An 18,865-nucleotide genomic window follows, 5' to 3' on the forward strand; every position below is an offset into this window, starting at 1 on the left:
TTCTCATGTTTAGGATAATTACTTTATGAAAATTCAAGCATTTAATTCAATATGCATGAAAATTTAATATGCATCTAATATATAAACAATCTAATGCTTTTCCACTTAAGGACCCTTTAATGCATATCCAAAAGCTAGTAATAACTAACATGTCAAGAATTTGGCTTTTAAAGGTCAAAGCACTGATCATTTGTCATCCTCCGAAGCCCCACTGAGAAAGGAAGACAGAAATACTTTCCATTAGTGCTATGGAAATAAAACCTCAAACCTTGTAGTTCAAGGCGAGCTTAGAACAGAGCTTTCATAGTTCCCAAATCTAAAATATTTCTAAATAATCAAATTAGTTTATAGTAACATAAATTAACAATCAGAAATATAAAGATTTAACATGTATTTTATACCAGGGGTTGAATAGATCTTTCATAGTTCCAGAATCTAAAATATTTCTAAATAACCATATTAATTTCTAGTAAGGTAAATTAACTATCAGAATATATAAAGACTTAACATGTATTTTATAACAGGGGTTATAGTGTACAGAGAAACATACTGTACCTCTGTCAAAGTTTTTAGCTGGAATTTCAAGCACATAAGGGTCTTTTTGTAAAGTTTCCAACGCACTTTCAGATAAACTGCAAATAGGAAAAAGCAGCTCTAAGTTACTTTTCCAAGAGAAACCACCCATACTTCAAGAAAATTACCACTGCCATAAATTAGCTACTCTAAATAACACAGTATCTTTGAAAAGCAGATCTTCTAGGATTATTCTGATCAAAACACTCTTTCGTATCTCCCAGTATTTATCTTGGGAAAATCAATATTTGTTACTAAAGGATAGTGTGTTCTACTGAAGCTTGGAATTGATTTTATTCCACTTCAAAATAAGACTACCATGAATACTGTGACACAGAGCTAAATTACTGAAATGGAAGAGCTTATCAAAGTCAGCCGATCCCACTCCATCATTTTGCAACTGAGCAAGCTGTTTAAATGAAGTATAAGAAATAACAAGTGCCAGGATTAAAACACAAACTTCATGGGTCTGAGAAACGTAAGCTTTTCATTGTAATGTGACCCATTTGATCACAATGGTAATTTATTTTTTAAATCAGCAATTCTGTAAAATCTTCCTACTACTTTATTACTTAAACATTTTATATTACAAATATAACTTCTAAAAGAATTTTCTTAGTTCTTGATCATCAGAGCTGAAACAAACATTAAAAATTCAATTGCTGAGAGTAGAAAACAAGCAAGAATGCACACTATGGTAAGAAATCAATTCTGGGAAAACAAAGACCATTCTCACAGTACACTTATTTTCCCCCTTCTATTGTACATCACATGTTTATTCTCCCATCCAGCTTAATATTGCAAAACAATGTCAATTTCTGCAGAAAAATGAGGACCTGAGATAATAAGATTGTTCTTCACAAATTTATCAAAAGATGTTGATATTTGGAGCATAACTGTGTCAAGCTTCACCCTTTATGTTTCATCCTTCTGACTCCAGCATCTCTGGCTTGAAAACCTACTTTTTTTTCTATACATGTCTGTGCTGCATCTCCTGCAAGACAGTGTGAGTTTCTCTTCAACATGGGCTCCAGTGGGGGCTTGGAGGAGAGTGGTATGTGCAACTTCAAGTTCCATGTGCAGAGAGGCATCTCTACAAGCGAGTCACTTGACTGACAAGTGAACAGATCTAACCACATCCGTGGGGAAAAATGTGGTTTTCAAATCAATAACCCAACACAAGCTGCTGATCCAGGACCATATCAATATGAAAATGTGAAAAACAAGATTTTATACAGTTATATCACATAAGTTTCCTCCAAGTAATAGTTCAGGAACCTAAGTATTTCAGCTGGAAAAACACTAGTAGATACTTCACAATCAAATATGCCAGATTCACTGGAAAACTTGCTACATGTCCTTATGACAGAATTACCTAATTAATAAAATAACAATGCAATAAACTTTTTAATAGTTAATACTAAAATACTCACATTTGCATATCACCAGTCATTTCTTTCTTTAGGTCACTGATGTTTCTTTTGGCAGTAAAAGCTTCCCACTTAAAGACAACAAAATATTATTAAAATATCTATGCAAAAAATAAGCAAATATCACAGAGCAGAAATGTATCAGTCAATGCACATATAATTTTAACCAATTCTAAGTAAAACACATTGTATTTAAGAAATTATTGAAAAATAAATGAGTTTCAGGTAAGCAAATGACCTGCCAACAAATGGTGCTCTCTTATGTAAGATCAAGAATTGTTTAGCTAAGTAATAAGCTAAGGGCTATTTAACAGGTTGCATGCTTCAAGCAAAGGAAAAAGACTTAAGAGTCGTAGAGCTTGGAAAGTTTGGTCAGTTACCTCAAGGCAATCATCTCTAGAGAAAACAAACTGCAATTCTGTGAAACCATAAAGGTCTAAGACACTTTTACAGCTTGCTGTTAAAAAACACACCTTTTAATATAGCTGATATGATCAATGTCTGTTGGACTTCAATGAAGCCCACAGAATTCTATACATCATATTACATTTGTATTGATAAAAAGCTAAAACTCAAAGTATGTTATTCTTAGAAAACTTAGATTACATGCATTTTTGTGGAAGGCAGCAATGTCCAAAAAAAAAAAAAAAAAAGATTTACTAGCTTATTCATATAAATGTAAGTACTGTCACTTGGTCTATAATGTTTTAATCAATTTTAACCTAGTTCATTGGAAAAAATGAGGAAACAGAAATTCCTGCACCTGATAGAGCAGGCAAGTGTCTCAGCAAAGGGCCGACAGTGCGGTCTACATTCAGACTGCCCTTTTAATGGATGTGAGTATGAGTCCCTGCTTTTCCCCTGATTTCCTCATGTGGGAAAGTGTTGGTGGGGTTAGGGGAGGAGTTTCTGATGTGAAATTCTCCCAAGCAAATCCCTCTGGACAAAACTGTGGTCTATAATTTTCTACAAGTTAAAAGAACACACAGTATGCAGCTTTTCACAAATAAAAGGAAATATAATATCAAAATATAATATCAAACTTATATTTGCCTAAAATTTAAGTACATGCTAAAAAGAGCAATGGCCAAAGAATAGGTCACATAAAGATTTACAAAGATGATACCTTACTTCTTTGTAGGCCTTGCTTTCAAAAAATCGTGCATGTATAGAATCTTTTCCAGTATATAATGATGTTACCAATTTTTACTAAAAAATTCTACCAAAACAGATTAAGAAAATACGTAACATATTAAACTGTTAACAATGTGGAAACACATTGTTTCAAAATGCTTTTCTGTACTTTAACACATTTGCTTGTTAAGCAGAAGAAAAAATTGAATCACTGGTAAGCTAGTAATATTAAGGCTATATATGAAAAAAAATCTATACAAACTAATGGCAAATTCTTGAGATTATTTATTTTATTATGAAAGACAAGGAATCAGATCTTTTTTCCATAAATTTATTCACTTCTCATTTGCCACACAACCAGAGACAGGCCAGACTAAAGAAGAACCCAGGATTCAATCTGGGTCTCCCACATGGGTGTCAGGGACCAGGTTCTTCAACCATCAGCTGCTCTAGCCTAAGGTGCACATTAGCAGGAAGCTGGGTAAGAAGCAGGGGAGCCTGGACTTAAATCAGGCAGCCCAACAGAGGACCAGGTATCCTAAGCAGCATCTTTGCTGCCACATGAACTGAACACCTAGTTCTGAGTCTACAGCTCATTCTCAAAGGTTAAGACAAATTTCAGCCAATCACTATGTTATACTCCAAAACACTATGTTCAAACACTGAGCACTCACATCTACAAAGCCTTCTAAGAGGTTTGCTCATGAAAAAGTGACATTCGCTCATTCATGGAACTTGAAACTATCTCAGGGTAAAGACACAAAGAATGATCACAGTAAGGGCTGTTGTTGGGCCTTGAAGGCAAGCTGCCACTAAAGACAGCCATGTCCCACATTAGAGTACTTGGGTTCAATTCATGGCTCCATTTCCTTGTTCTGAATTCCTGATCATGCACTCTGAAGCAATGGTAATGGATTAAGCATCTGGATTCCTGGCCATCTACACGAGAGATATGGACTGAATTCCAAGCTCTCAGCTTCAGCCACAGCCCAGCCACAATCATTGTGGGTTCTCAGGACAAAAGCAGTTATGTTCAGGATTTTTTGTCTCTTTCTCCTTTTTCTTCTCTCCCTGGCAATTCTTACACAAATAACGTTTTTTAAGATTCATTCATCTTTTTAAAAAAGATTTATTTATTTCTATTGCGGAGTTACATATACAGAGAGAAAGAGACAGAGAGGAAGATCTTCCACCCAATGATTCACTCCCTGAGAGACCACAATGGCCGGTGCTGTGCCAGTGTGAAGCCAGGAGCCAGGAACTTTCTCCAGCTTCCCACGTGGGTGCAGGAAGGCAAGGCTTTGGGTCATCCTAGACTTCCTTCCCAGGCCACAAGCAATGAGCTTCATGGGAAGTAGAACTGCAGGGATTAGAACTGGCGCACATATGGGATCCTGGCACGTTCAAAGCGATGACTTTAGCCACTAGGCCACTGTGCCAGGCCCAAGATTAATTTATCTTTATTGGAAGGAGTGAATGAGTAGACAGAAAAGAGAAAGTTCTTCTGACCACTCATTCGGTCCCCAACTGTCCACAATTGCCTAAGCTGAGTTCATCTAAAGTCAGGAGCCAGGAGTCTCCTTCAGCTCTCCCACATGGGTGCATAATCCTAAGGGTTTTGGATTTACTCCTTTGTTATCCCTGGCCACAAGCAGGGAGCTAGATAGGAAGTATAACAAGCAGGTCATTAGCTGTCACCGTTATGGAATCCTGGTGCATGCAAGATGAGAATTTACTCAATGTTTATATCCCTGGGCACTCAAATAACGTTACAACATTTTCTTTCTCTCTCACATACACACATACACACACACACAGACATACACATACACAAATACTACTCAGGCAAAAAAGTATTAAACATCTTTCACAACAAAATGCATGCAAATGGAGAACATTCAGTTTTAATAATCAGTTTCCAAAAGACATGTTTTCACTTTATGGGGTAACTAATCTTGGGGATGAGGTCACAGTGATACTCTGCAGCAGAAACAATGGAGACAAACTGATAGTAGGGGATGTCGGTCTATTTGAAAGAAGTCACACGCTTATAAAGAGTAGGAAAACGGGCAGGCAGAAAGGTGGTCCTGACAACACTTCCACCCAACCACGATACTGTGACAGGCTGCTAGATATGCCTGTCTCTTTGATCCCTCCAATAAAGTTGAAGGTCAGGAAGCACAGAAAGATGGCTGTGTCTCAGGGCAAACTCCTTACCTGCTGAAAAGCAGGATGAATGTAACATTTGACTTTCTAGAGTTGTTTATAAAGCAAGTCCTAGCACAGTTCATTAAAGGGGCAGAGAAGAGAGACTGGGATGCAGCTCATCATTCTTGCTGCATGTCCAGTGAACAGGCCAGCTTGAGGTCTCAGCCAAGGATATGGTGTGTCACGTGCCTATGGCTTCCAGCATGGGCTTAGCAGGCAGAGATCCAGGGGCAACATCCCACAAATATACATAATAACAGTAATAATAATATATTTTTGAACAAATACTTATTGCCTTTGTCTAAACTCCTCATGAACAGTAATTTTTCTACTTAACATATATATTCAAATATTTATTTAAGGAAAGGGAAATCTTGCACATTTAAAGAAAATGAAAAATTGAAACAAAAATAAGAAAGGATGAACAATGCAGGAAACGTAAAGGGGAACTTTATCATGTTCTTAAAACCATATATTTGAAAACTATGAAATACGTAAACAATGTGGAAGATAAAATTTTTAAAAACATTTTAAAAAGATCACAGCACTTCTGCCCATTCAGTCCCCAACTGTCCACAATTGCCTAAATGAGCTCATCCAATAAATAAAAATAAATAAATCCTTAAAAAAAGGGTACCATCTGATGGAAGGTTAATTGTGTCTATCCCTCCCTCCACCTGTCAATTCAATACATAAACATTACAAAGTTTTCAAAAAGTGCATGTGCATGTATATATGTATGTATGCTCATGTGTTGCTATATGTGTGCATATATGTCTAAGAGTGCTAAAAAAAGTTTATCCAATGACAGTGATATTGAGGATGACTTTATGGCACCTTTCTGCATCATCTGAACACTGGTTGTTATAGTTATTTAGGTGAAGACATTAACAAATCAGCTCAAGACCTTTGCTTTATCTTCAAAATCTAACAACCGGTGTAACTGAGTCAGGACAATGTAAATCAATATATACCACTCTCATGCTATGCTCCACTCAGACTTGCCTAACATCTACAAGTCTTCAGGTAACAACAATGGTAACACGTATGCCTAATCATGTCAAGCACTTGACAAACATCCATATATTTCTTCATCGTCACAATAAGCCAAGAAATGAGTACTATTAGTATCTCTACTTTATAGGTAAGAAAAACAGGGAATTGTCATAAAGAGTGCATACAACCAAGACAGACTGATTTCAGATGCAACACATTTAACTACAGGGCATGATGCCTGTACCTCCCTGTGACAGGCACTCCCCAGTAGACAGCTACTGTCAACAGCTCTATCTCTGCTCTTCCTTCTAAATGCTCAAAGTCTACAGCCACTTCACTTCCCCATCATGCAATTCCTCTGCAGCACAACTACCTCCCCAGATGACCCTTTTCTTAATTTGTACCAACACTCAGAATCACTTAATAGAACCCTCAGTTTTAGAACTAGAAAGGGCTTTAGCTAGCTCTTTTTCTAATCCCATTTGTTTTACAAATGAATAAAATGATCCACAGAGTTTTCTGGTTCTTCTAGATAACAAGGGGCAATCCAATGTTCCAAAATGTACATGCATAAACATGAGCATATACACCAAGTTCCTCTAAACCCCTAGCAGAATACAAGTTCTTTCTGAAGTAGCATTGTGCTGAAAGTAGACTGAATGAATAACCATAATGGAACAATGCATTATTTATCAGAGGCACATAATTTTACTACCTTTTTTTTTTAACATAGCGCTTTTTCCACCAATTGCCATGCCTAGGTTCTTGACAGAAAACCAAAATTTAATTAAAGACAGACAAAACATTTAAGGCAGTGTGAAACTTACCCAATTGATTTGTGCTTCTTTGTCATAAGAAAGTATCTAAAAAACAAAAAATTCAATGTTTTTTTTTATAATATAAGAAGTACATTTATCATAAACACTGGAAAAAACTGACAAATTAAAAAAAAATACCTCAAGCGACTCCAAAGTCACAAACACCTCTAATGTAAACCTCAATGGCCATATTATCTATTGTGCTTTACATGTAAAGGTAATTAACGGTTTTAAATGGTACACTTCTACTTTATGTTCTCCTGGAATAAACGTCCACAAAAACAGATGTCTTTTTCACAGATAACTATCCTGCTTTAATATGAGACCCCACTGATGTTTTAAAATCTTTCTTTTGTTGAGTGCAATGTGTTTCATTTTCCAAGCAGATATAATTCTAAGATTTTTTTATCTCACATTATTTGAATCCTGAAAATGTGAAAATATCTCTAAACACAAAAGAAATGCATACAACTGGTCAACGTATTCCATTTCTCTTTCAATTCAGATAAACACACTGATATTAAAAAACTATATGAATGAATGAATGCACACACACACACATACATACCAGTCTTTGGGAATTACGAATGGTTCTATCCAATCCTTGTTCAAGATCTTCAACTCTCTTTCTATGAACAAAAAGTAATTATTCAACTATTAATACGAAATTATGGCAATATCCTATTTCTAAATATTAATTAAAACACCAAGAGAATGCCTGATAAAATTGACATCATAAAAGCACACTATAAGAATTAAATGAGAGATCTGATTTTTTCTTCTTTCACTAATGTTAATATTGCTATCATTTAGGCAATCCTTTAAAAATAAAAATGAGTTTTAGACATGTTACAGCCACAAAACAAAAGCCATTTAATACCTATAGATCAAGATTTCTTTTTTTGTATAGTTGCAGACTTCATCCACAAGTGACACATCAGCCCTTTGGTCTGGCTGGCAGTTTTCCTTGACCATCAGGCACCTTAAAGCAAAAGTGAAAATTCATAATATATTCAAGGCATGTCATAAAAAAAGACATATGCTTTTAACTGTACCAAAACTGGAGCCTCCCATAAAAATATTCATAATTATCACTGCAAACACAACATGAACACTAATATGCAAACATTTCTGAAATAGAAATAAATTACAAACTCAAATTTCAAAGCAACACCTCTTAAAATAGTCTTGCTATCACGAAAGTCTGCAGAGTTGTGTATGGATTTGGCACAGGAGTAAGATTTAAAAGGTAAAAAAAAAAGAAATTACACGTACAAATAATATATATCCAGACTCCTATATAAAGCAGCATTATATTTGTTACACTGGAGTAAGCCACAATAAACTGGGTTCCAGTCATTTTAGATTGGTGGTTAATGATATGGGAATCCCACATGCAGTGCCTCAGCCAGGCACAGCTGTGGCTGTTGTAGCTATCTGAAGAAATCAACCAGCAGGTACAAGGTCTCTCTCTCTCTCTCTCTTTCTCTCCAATGCTGACTTTCAAATAAGTAAATGAATAAATCATTTTCAAACCAGTTTTTAAAATCTTGACGAGGCTTCCAGGTCAGACCAGAAAGCAACAAAATTATATTACACCTAAAGTAAATTTTGCCTTACAAAATTATATTACACCCAAAGTATAATCAGTACTGCCTATTTCTATTAGTGTGCATACTGCTTACAGTGATAAGTACTTATGGAGCCCTTAGACTGCACCAGAAAATGTCTTAAGACTGATCTTAAGGACTGAACAGGGATACAGAGGGTTCTAAAATTCCTGTTGAATAAAAATGCAAATGAAACAGAGAAATGAAGTCAAGCCTTGCGTCACTAAAAAACAAGGACAAATTCTGAAAATATACTTGAACTAGTAAACTTATCACGTCACCAGGTAACACAAATGTTTAGGACCATCATCACATACACTGTCTGACACAAACAACAGTATGCAATATGTGACTGTGATTTGATCCAGTTGCAGGGCTCACGGATAGTGGTTCTTTCATACTACACTATCCATCTTGATTGACGTAATATTTGAAATCCCAAACAGATGACTCTGGACCTTTATGACCTTTAGTGAATTAACTATGGAACTCAGGGGCTCAGTAAATGTTTTATATTCCACATACTATATTAAATGTCACTTAGGAAGCATTTCACCATATCAGGTGTTGTGCAAGCATTAAGCGAAATAAAGCCACCACATCTGGAAGTACATGAAACTATGATGACCATGGATATGGGAGAGAAGAATGTTTTTAAAGACAGCCTGTCAGGATTAGAACCGGCGCCCATAAAGGATCCCAGCGTGTTCAAGGTGAGGACTTTAGCCACTAGGCCGCTCCACCGGCTCACTTTTTTATTTTTCAATAAGTCCTTGAAGATACGCTAGGTCATTTATTTGAGATATTTCTATTTTTTTGTAAGCCCAGATGTTATAAATTTCACTTTCAATACTCGTTTTGCTGCATCTCATGGGTTTTAATATTTTTATTTTTATTTTCATTTCTTTCAAAAACCTTTTTCTTATTAATTTCTCAGTGACATGCAGGTCATACACTAGCAACATTTTCTTCAAGAAGGTTTTGATTTTGTTTTCATTTCTTCAGTGACATACGGGGCATTCAGTACTTTGTTGTGAGTTGCATTGTCAGAGGTGAAAAGTTCATTTATTTATTTTATTATTTTATGGCATAGTACCACAAGCTCTGGGATTTCTCTATCCACACTTCTAATCCCATACCTGTAGAATATTTTTCATTTTAACCTAACAAGAATAGCTCAATGTTTTCTAACACTGCAGGTACACCACAAATCTGCCATTTTATCCACATTATTTTTCATGTCCTGAAAAATCCCAAAACTTCCATGATAATTTGCAATTTTTTTAAAGATTTATTTTTATTACAAAGTCAGCTATACCAAAGCTGGAGTTGAAATGTTACAACTATACAATAAATGAGCACTAATGTTTTCCACCACTGTCCAAATATACATGGTAGGCTTGTCATTATTTGCACTGGATTTATTATATAAAGTCAACACAAATCCTGAAATATGGACTGGGCATTGTGGTGTGGCAGGTAAAGATAACATCTGCAATGTTGATACCCACATGGCTCCTGGCCCTTGTCTCAGATGTTGCCCTTGAGATCCTGCTCCCTTTCAATTTCTGGGAGAAGCTGAAGGTAGTGGTCATAATTGTTTGTAACCTAGCCATCCACATGGAAAAATCCACTTGAAGCTGCTGGATCAACTTCTCACTTCTCTATTACATTTATCTGTGGAGCAAACAATTGCATAGAAATTTCTGACTTGGGACAGTGCAGTGTGCTTGAAGTTATATGGCACAGGGAAAAGCAGTCTGTAAATCAACCAAATGGAAAAAAATCTTTGCACAATATACAACAGATAGTGGAATAACATCCAAGATTTACAGAGAGCATCAGATACTCAAACAACAGCCAAACAAACAACTCCATTAAGAAATGGATGAAGGACATGAGCAGGAATTTGTCAAAAGGAAAAATTCAAATGGCTGGCAGACATATGAAAAAGCGCTCAGGCTCCATAGCCATTAAAGAAAAGCAAATACAAACAGTACTGAGGTCCCACCTCACTCCAGTGAGAAAGACCTACACACAGAAATCTACTAATACCACCACTCATAAGAATGAGGGAGAAGGGCACACCTGCTCCATTTTGGTGGGGAGAGTACCTTGTAAAGCCACTATGGAAATCAGTATGGAGAGTGCTTTGGCAAGTGGAAACTGATCTGCCATATGATTGAGGTATCCCACTTCTGGGAATATATCCACATGAATTGAAATCGGAATATGAGAAAGTGACCTGCATACCTATATTTGCAGCAGCATAATCCATGATAGCAATCATATACTAATAATCTTACATCCATAGAAACTGCGATGGTTACAAAAGTGGTATATTTACTTCATCAAAACATATATACCCATAAAAAATAATGAAAATCTACCAATAGCAACAACCTACTATTTGTAATTGGAGAGGAGAGCACTATGCTTAGTGAAATAAACAAGTTCCAAAAGGAAAAGAATACAATATGTTCTCTCTGAAATAAGGCAATGTTATGCAACTACACAAAACAAATACATATATTGGTAAACAGATGAGTGTATATATATATATGTGTGTGTGTGTGTGTGTGTGTGTGTCTTTTCTCGTATATCAACTGCATAATGGAGACTAGAATACTGGGAGTGAATAAATATTCCTGTATGCGTCTCATGAATAAAAGATGGACTCCCACATGGGTAAATTCCCATTGTGCCAGGATATATATTTTAAGACAGAATGATGGACTTGTGACTTCTCCTGAAGGACTATAACATTGTGAACCTAGGGGAGAAACGGTTAGGAGGAATGGGGAAAGAGGAATGGGAGAGGATGGGAGACTTCTTAAAGCTGAAAGAAAAATCATCACAGAAAACAAAAAACCACTAAAATAGAGGAATAAGGTTTATAAGAAAACTGCCAATATTCAGCAATAGAATAAATACAGAATTTACAATTTAGATCCTTAAATTCATGCCATTTATATTCCAATATTCAATGACTAACAATAATGAATTGATGGTGGAGATTACATCTATTCATGGCAACTAGGCTGTGCATGAGCCTAATGAGAAATCCCAAGGCACTAACGGGTCACCATGGGGAGGTGCTTCTCAAGAGAGGGCAGGTAGGTTACAGAGGCAGAGTATGCTTCACATCGCTCTCTGCGTCCTTGTCTGCTGTGTAATGAATGGGCTCTCCACTGTTCTCCACCCTCACCAGTTCTGGACTCAATTTTCCATAGCCTATCTAGAGCCTGTTGGCCAAAATAAATCTTCCTTCCTAAGCTATTACTAGTCAGTACTTCAAATAGTCATTAAAAGCTTACTAAAACACAATATAAAACCAGAAGTCAAGGATGGCTTGAGCAGTCACTCTGATCAACCAAGCAAATGAACCCTCTTTGATGAGTCAAGGAATCTTGGCAGTGTGAGAGGAGTTAGACTGGGTAGTAGTAAGTTAGAGTATTCTGGGTCCTCAAGCCATTTTTACTCAAATATAAAAGATTATTTCCCCCCACCATTTCTTGGATTCACCAGAACTTGTCTCTTCCAAGGAACAAAGGTGCTTTAGCGTATCAATTCCTCAACCTGAAGTATCAGTCACTATCTGGCCAATGTGTGGGAGGGCCTCAGACTGGTCTCCTTATCATTGAAGGACTGGAGGAAGTAGTACTCATCGCTAGGAATGTCCAATGTCTGACACCTGTCTGGTCTTTTGCCCCAAAGCCAGATACCAGGGGGACCAGGAATTTCCTTTTTTCCTTGGAGAGCCCCTTTGAAGTAAACCATTAAAAGATGCTTTCTCCACCATTAATATGGGCTTCTTTTTCCATTTTTCCTCCTGCCACTATGGCAGAGGACTAGGGTCTCTTTTTTCTCCACTTCTCCTGCTACTCTGGCAGGAGGTAAGGGTCCTTTCTATCTCAGAGCCCCCTCCCGTCACTAGGATGGGAGTTTCCTTTCTCAACTTTTCTAATAAATCTTGCTTTAAAATTAAATTGTATCCGCACGAAAATTCTTTCCTATGAGACAAGAAATGAGGTTGCTGCTATACTCAGGGTCAAAAATCCAACAACAGCAGGAGCAATCTACCCAAGAAAGTTGAATCAGTGATGTGTGTGTAATCAGAGATGCATGTAAAGAATAATGCAATCATGCATGTCCTCTTTATTTCCCTGACCTGCCCTGACAGTATCACTATATTTAAAGCAAAAATATACTGAATATTCACATAATAGAAATAACACTACCTTAAAAGTATAAATATTACTTCAACAGTTCCCCCCCCCCAAATAGTTTAGGATCAAATAATATCCCAAGAGATGAATGAACAAATTCAATCAGAAACTGAGAATATCTAGTAATCACAAAAACTGAATGTGCAATATAGGACTAGAATTTCCAAGCTTTATTTCATTCTGTTTATTGGAGCTATCAACATATTTTTTGTTATTTGCGAATTTTTTTTCATTTTCTTTATACCACTTAGAGAATAATGGAAATATCTTTGGAATTTCACTTTCAAAATGCACAAATTTTAATTGCCTTTTCCACTTGGTTTGGATATTTTTGATGTGCTTTCAAAATAATGACAATGAACTAGCTACCTAACTTCGTTCATATACACATCAAAGATGGAAAACTTTAAAATTTTGCAGGAAAGCTTTAATCTTTCAAATAATATTCCAGTGACCCAAGAACTTAACAACAGCCACAAAATGAGTAAATACTTGAAAATGAAATATGCAAGATTCACCATACCCTTTCCTATTTACGCTTACAAAAAAATTAACTATTTCATAAAGCAGAATAAAGTAGCCAAAGTTTTCAAGTGTTATCACTGATATACTTACATTTTCCTTTTATTTTCTTGCTTCAAGTCATTCAGGCTTCTTTCAGCAATACAAGCTGCCAACTTAAAGATATGCAAACTTTAGATTAAAATGAGCAACAGCATCTTAGTGAGAGTGTACAAATATCATAGTCAATGCACATATCATTTTTATTAAAAATCTTATCTAAATAAAACATTTTCATTTTAAGGATTTATTGAAACAGGAAATGAGTTAGAGAATAATGTGAACATAAAACTGAAGCCAATTGTGCACTTGTAAATGAATGTTAAGCTCCCCATGTCAGATGAAGGATGTTTGATTAATCAAGAAATATTCTATGAGCTATGACAATGGAAATAAGAGACCCAAAGTCATTATCAATGGCAGCTTTGCTTATTTGCCTCAAGACAATCATTTTTAGAAAAAACTCCCTATAATTCTGTGAAATCATAAAGGTTTAAAATAGTGTCACAGCCTGTGGCTAAAGGCTATTTTTTTTAACAGTTAATATAATCAAAGCATGCCACATTTCCGTTAAGTACATACTATTGTGTAAATACTAACCCATTTATTTCACAAAAGATAAAATTTAGTATGTTACTGACAAAAAAAATTACACAACATGGTAAATATCAACCATATTCAATAACCACAAAAAATTAACATGAAAAAGTTAAATGCATTCTGGGGAATATGGAGGTTAGATGCAGTATTTACCTAGAAAATCTGACTAACCAAACTATCAAAATAAAGCAGTTCGTCACATAAAGGTTGGTAAAATCACTTAGTACATACTTTTGTAATATACAACTGAAAATCACACAATTCAAATTTTCACACAAGTAAGGACACACAATAACAAATTTATTATTTAACTTATGATTCATCAAATGGTAGAAAGGAACTTGGCCAAAGAACAAACATTCACAAATTATTTTAGTACTTTCCATCCAAAAAGATTACATATAAAAATCCTTCCCCAACACAAAATGATGTCATCACTTTTTTTCTGAAAACTATATCACAATCATCCTGTTATTACAATCACCAAATTTTTGAACTAATAATAATATGGAAACAATGATTTCTGAATGTTTTGTATAATACTGTAAGATAGCTACTTGTTAATTACAAGGCAGAAAACTATATAGGCAATAGACTACTAATATCAAGACATGGTGCCAAAAATAAATACATACAAAGTCACAGCCAATAGTTAAGACTTCTCTAATTCTTTTATCTGAATGGCAATCGAAACTTTTTCCATACACCTGTTTACTCCTCATCTGCCACACAGCCAGGCAGCCCAACAGAGGACCAGGTATCCTAAGCAGCATCTTTACTGCCACATGAACTGAACACCTAGTTCTGAGTCTACAGCTTATTCTCAAAGGTTAAGACAAATTTCAGCCAATGACTATGTTATACTCCAAGACACTGTGTTCAAACACTGAGCACTCACATCTTCAAAGCCTTCTAAGAGGTCTGCTGACGAAAAAGTGACATTCGCTCATTCATGGAACTTGAAACTATCTCAGGGTAAAGACACAAAGAATGATCACAGTAAGGGCTGCTGTTGGGCCTTGAAGGCAAGCTGCCACTATAGACAGCCATGTCCCACTTTAGAGAACTTGGGTTCAGTTTATGGTTCCATCTACTGGTTCTGGCTTCTTGAACACACAAACACTGGAAAGCAGTGGCAATGGATTAAGCATCTGGATCCCTTGCCACCTGCATGAAAGACATGGACTGAGTTCCAAGCTGAGCATCAGTAGTCTCAGAAAATTGCACAAGTAGATTAGCTTTCAGAGATCTAAACAAAATGATGACTTCGCTTTTGCATGCCTATTTCTCTCTCCCTGCCTCTTTCTTTTTCCACTTCTTTCTCCTTGTCTTTCTCCACTGAATTATTTCTCAAGTCTTTAGGCTCATTTCATGCACACATATAATGGAACAGCAGTCACACATTAAACTTTGTCTTTCACAAAAATATTATGGAATTGGTGACCATTACGCATACTTGTTATTTCAGTCACCAAGATACATTTATTCTTTCCCTAATTTTGCATAAAAACATACAGAGTGCAACAAATATATAGATATTTTGTTATTTCACTATCATGTATAGCCGTGGTCAATTCTCCTGAAGAACATTAAGTGTCTAATTATCATAGGCTGCATTGTTCAATTAATGAAGGAAAGGTAAAGCTTATGATTGTAAAGAAAATGGGAAGTATATAATTTTTAAAACTAAAGCAAAAATAACAAAGTAGGAAGGAGAGAGGAGACAAGAATAATGTAGAAAGCATATTTTAAAATCATGCATGTGAAATATATGAAATTTCTTAACTTTGTGTATGTGAGTAATACATTTAAAATGACCTCAATAAAGAACACTGTATTCACCACAGCACATGAAAGAGACTACTATGTAAGTTTAAAGCAAATAAAGTTAATCCAACAGGATGGAACAAAGCAGTGGTCAATGAAGAAAGTAACAGTTGAAATTATAAAGGTAAAAAAAGTGGAAACAAAGCAAGCTTAATCAAATGTGTAGGTACTTTCAAAGTATCCACACATTATTTAATGTTCTAGGAAAGGCAGATTTACAGAGAGAAATGAACAGAGAACAAAAGATCTTCAATCCAGGGTTTTGCTCCCTAAGAAGTACAATGTCCAGAGCTGAGCTGATCTGAAGCTAGCAGCTAGGAGCTTCCTTACAGTTCCCCATGTAGGTGCAGAGTTCCAAGGCACTGGGACAACCTCCACTGCTTTTCTAGGCCAGAAGTAGGGAACACACTTTCTAAATGTTTTAACATAAAGTCACATGTACTAAATAAATATTAAATGCAAACTAATAGAAACTGTAAAAGACAAGAATCTAAATCATTATACGTCCTTGGGCTGTTTTCTCATCTATAACATCTGTAATTATAAAATCCAATTACAGATATTAAATGGATTTCATAACTATGTATGCAAAATACTTTCAAGTACTTTGCCGAGTATAACAGGAATTTTAAAAATTAGCTTTAAAAATTAACATGTATAAGTATTTAGAAAATGGTGAAAAATGGTGAAGAAAACTGAATCTATAATGATGCTAGCTCATTCACTAATGAATCTTCACTTGAACTCTGGAAACCAAAACAAACAGAACGTCAGAGAGGGGAGGGACCTGACAGTCAACACACCACTCTCTCATTCTATGCTCCTCTCAGACTTGCAAGTCTTCACTATAATAACAATGGTAACACCAGTTAACAATGACTTAATGCTTATCAGTGTCAAGCACTTGACAAACATCCCTGAATGCTGTCTCCACCTCCCTGTGACAGGCACTCCCCAGTAGACAGCTAGTGTCAACAGCTCTAGCTCTGCTCTTCCTTCTAACTGCTCCAAGTCTACAGCCACTTCACTTCCTCATCATGCAATTCCTCTGCAGCACAACTAGTTCCCCAGATGCCCCTTTTCTTAATTTGTACCAACACTCAGAATCACTTAAGAGAACCCTCAATGTTACAACTAGAAAGGGCTTTAGCTAGCTCTTTTTCTAATCCCATTTGTTTGACAAATGAGTAAAATGATCCAGAGACCTTTCAGGCTCTTCTAGATAAAAAGGAGCAATCCAATGTCCCAAAATGTAAATACATAAACATGAGCACATGCCCCAAGTTCCTCTACTTTGGAAGAAGAAAAATACTAAAACAAGACTGTGAAAACAACCAGGATACAACTTAGAATTTAAAGCTCACAGTAAACATAATTCCATTATTGATGCAAATAAAATTGGCCAAATCTTTTACACACTACGTTTCATAAACTTAACTCCCCAATGTTAACTCTCTGAATGAAATACACGATTTGAAGAAGATTAAAAAGGGCATTTGTAACTTACCCAATTATTGTGGGTTTCTTTCTGAACAGAAACAATCTGAAACAATGTGATTGAAACATTAGTTTTCTTAAAAAAAAAAAAAAGCATATCTATTGATAACAAAGGAAGTAACTCACAAGCTAAGAAACAATCCAAGAACACTTTCCGTCAGTAAACACACTTTTACGGAAATTTCCATCATCTATTGTAAGTACACTTAAACACAGCTAAAATTTATACAATAAATTTTTACTTTATTCTCTCTGGTCACTAATCAGCCACAACAGGAACTATCAATTAACAGATAACTGACCTGGCTGAATGTGACACCTTATCAGTGATTTAAAATCTATTTTTATGTCTGCAATGTAATTCCACTTTTCCAAAGAAACAGCAGACATAATGACCCTTAAAATTTCTTATCTCATATTCTGTGAATCACTGAAATATGGAAGTATCTGAAAACCACATGTAACACCTGAAGAAAGATATAAAACTAGTAAAGGAATCACTTTTCCCTTTCTACCCAACATAAATTCACAGGAACAAGTAAACGCATGTGTACACACACACACAGGCACACACCTACCTCTTCCTGGTAATAATGAAATGTTCTTTGAAGTTCTATTTCAAGATCATTGATTCTGTTTCTGTGAAGAACAAAGAATTACTCCAATATTTAAATGTAATCAAAATATTGAGTCTTTATGCCCATTTAAAAAATACCAACATTAATTCTGTTATTTATGCTAGCCTAAAACAAAGCTCAAGATTTATACTAAGTGTAGTATAGTGTATATTTGTATTAACATGAACAATGCTCACAGACTTACCCTTATATAGATATCTATAATCTTAATATAATCATAGGATATTAATGAAATCCCCCATAAAGTTCTGGTTACCTTAAAAATACTAGTAAGATAGAGCAGCACCATGAGACCATGGGCTGTACCTACTGCCTGTGTCACAGTAACTCCATACTGGCAACTGTTCTAGTTCAGCTGCTCACATAAATACCAACACCCAGACAATGTTTCTGGGAATGTGGAGGATGAGCCTGATGCTTGGCACCCTTGTACCATGTAGGAAACAAGTGAAAGCTACAGGCTCCAGAATTCAACCTGGCTCAGCCACGACTGTTAAGACCATTGAGAGAGTGAACCAGCAGATGGAAGCTTCACTGTCTTCCTTATTCTCTGTTGTCTTTTACCTTTTCTCACACTCTCTCTAATTCTGCATCTCAAGTAAATACATCATTCCAAGTTTTTTTTTTGTAAACATTAACCTTAATCTACCTAAATAAAAAGAAGTACCAAAACTCTCCATATACAGACAATTCTTGCCCTTTGTCTCTAAGCTTTCCACTATCTCCTTAGTCCAACTGAAGAAG

At 35.7% G+C, this 18,865-nt stretch overlaps 1 long non-coding RNA gene across 1 annotated transcript; it reads right to left on the minus strand.

The window, feature by feature from the left end:
* Positions 1-13,607: 13,607 nt before the first annotated feature.
* On the minus strand, positions 13,608-18,124 carry LOC131478110 (uncharacterized). Its single transcript, XR_009244302.1, has 3 exons — positions 18,062-18,124; positions 17,494-17,529; positions 13,608-13,675 (listed from the first exon to the last, which is right to left on the minus strand). It is a non-coding gene; the product is annotated as an uncharacterized LOC131478110 (long non-coding RNA).
* Positions 18,125-18,865: the final 741 nt, after the last annotated feature.

This window comes from Ochotona princeps, chromosome 27, assembly GCF_030435755.1.
Source record: "Ochotona princeps isolate mOchPri1 chromosome 27, mOchPri1.hap1, whole genome shotgun sequence".
In the NCBI taxonomy this organism is placed as follows: Eukaryota; Metazoa; Chordata; class Mammalia; order Lagomorpha; family Ochotonidae; genus Ochotona; species Ochotona princeps.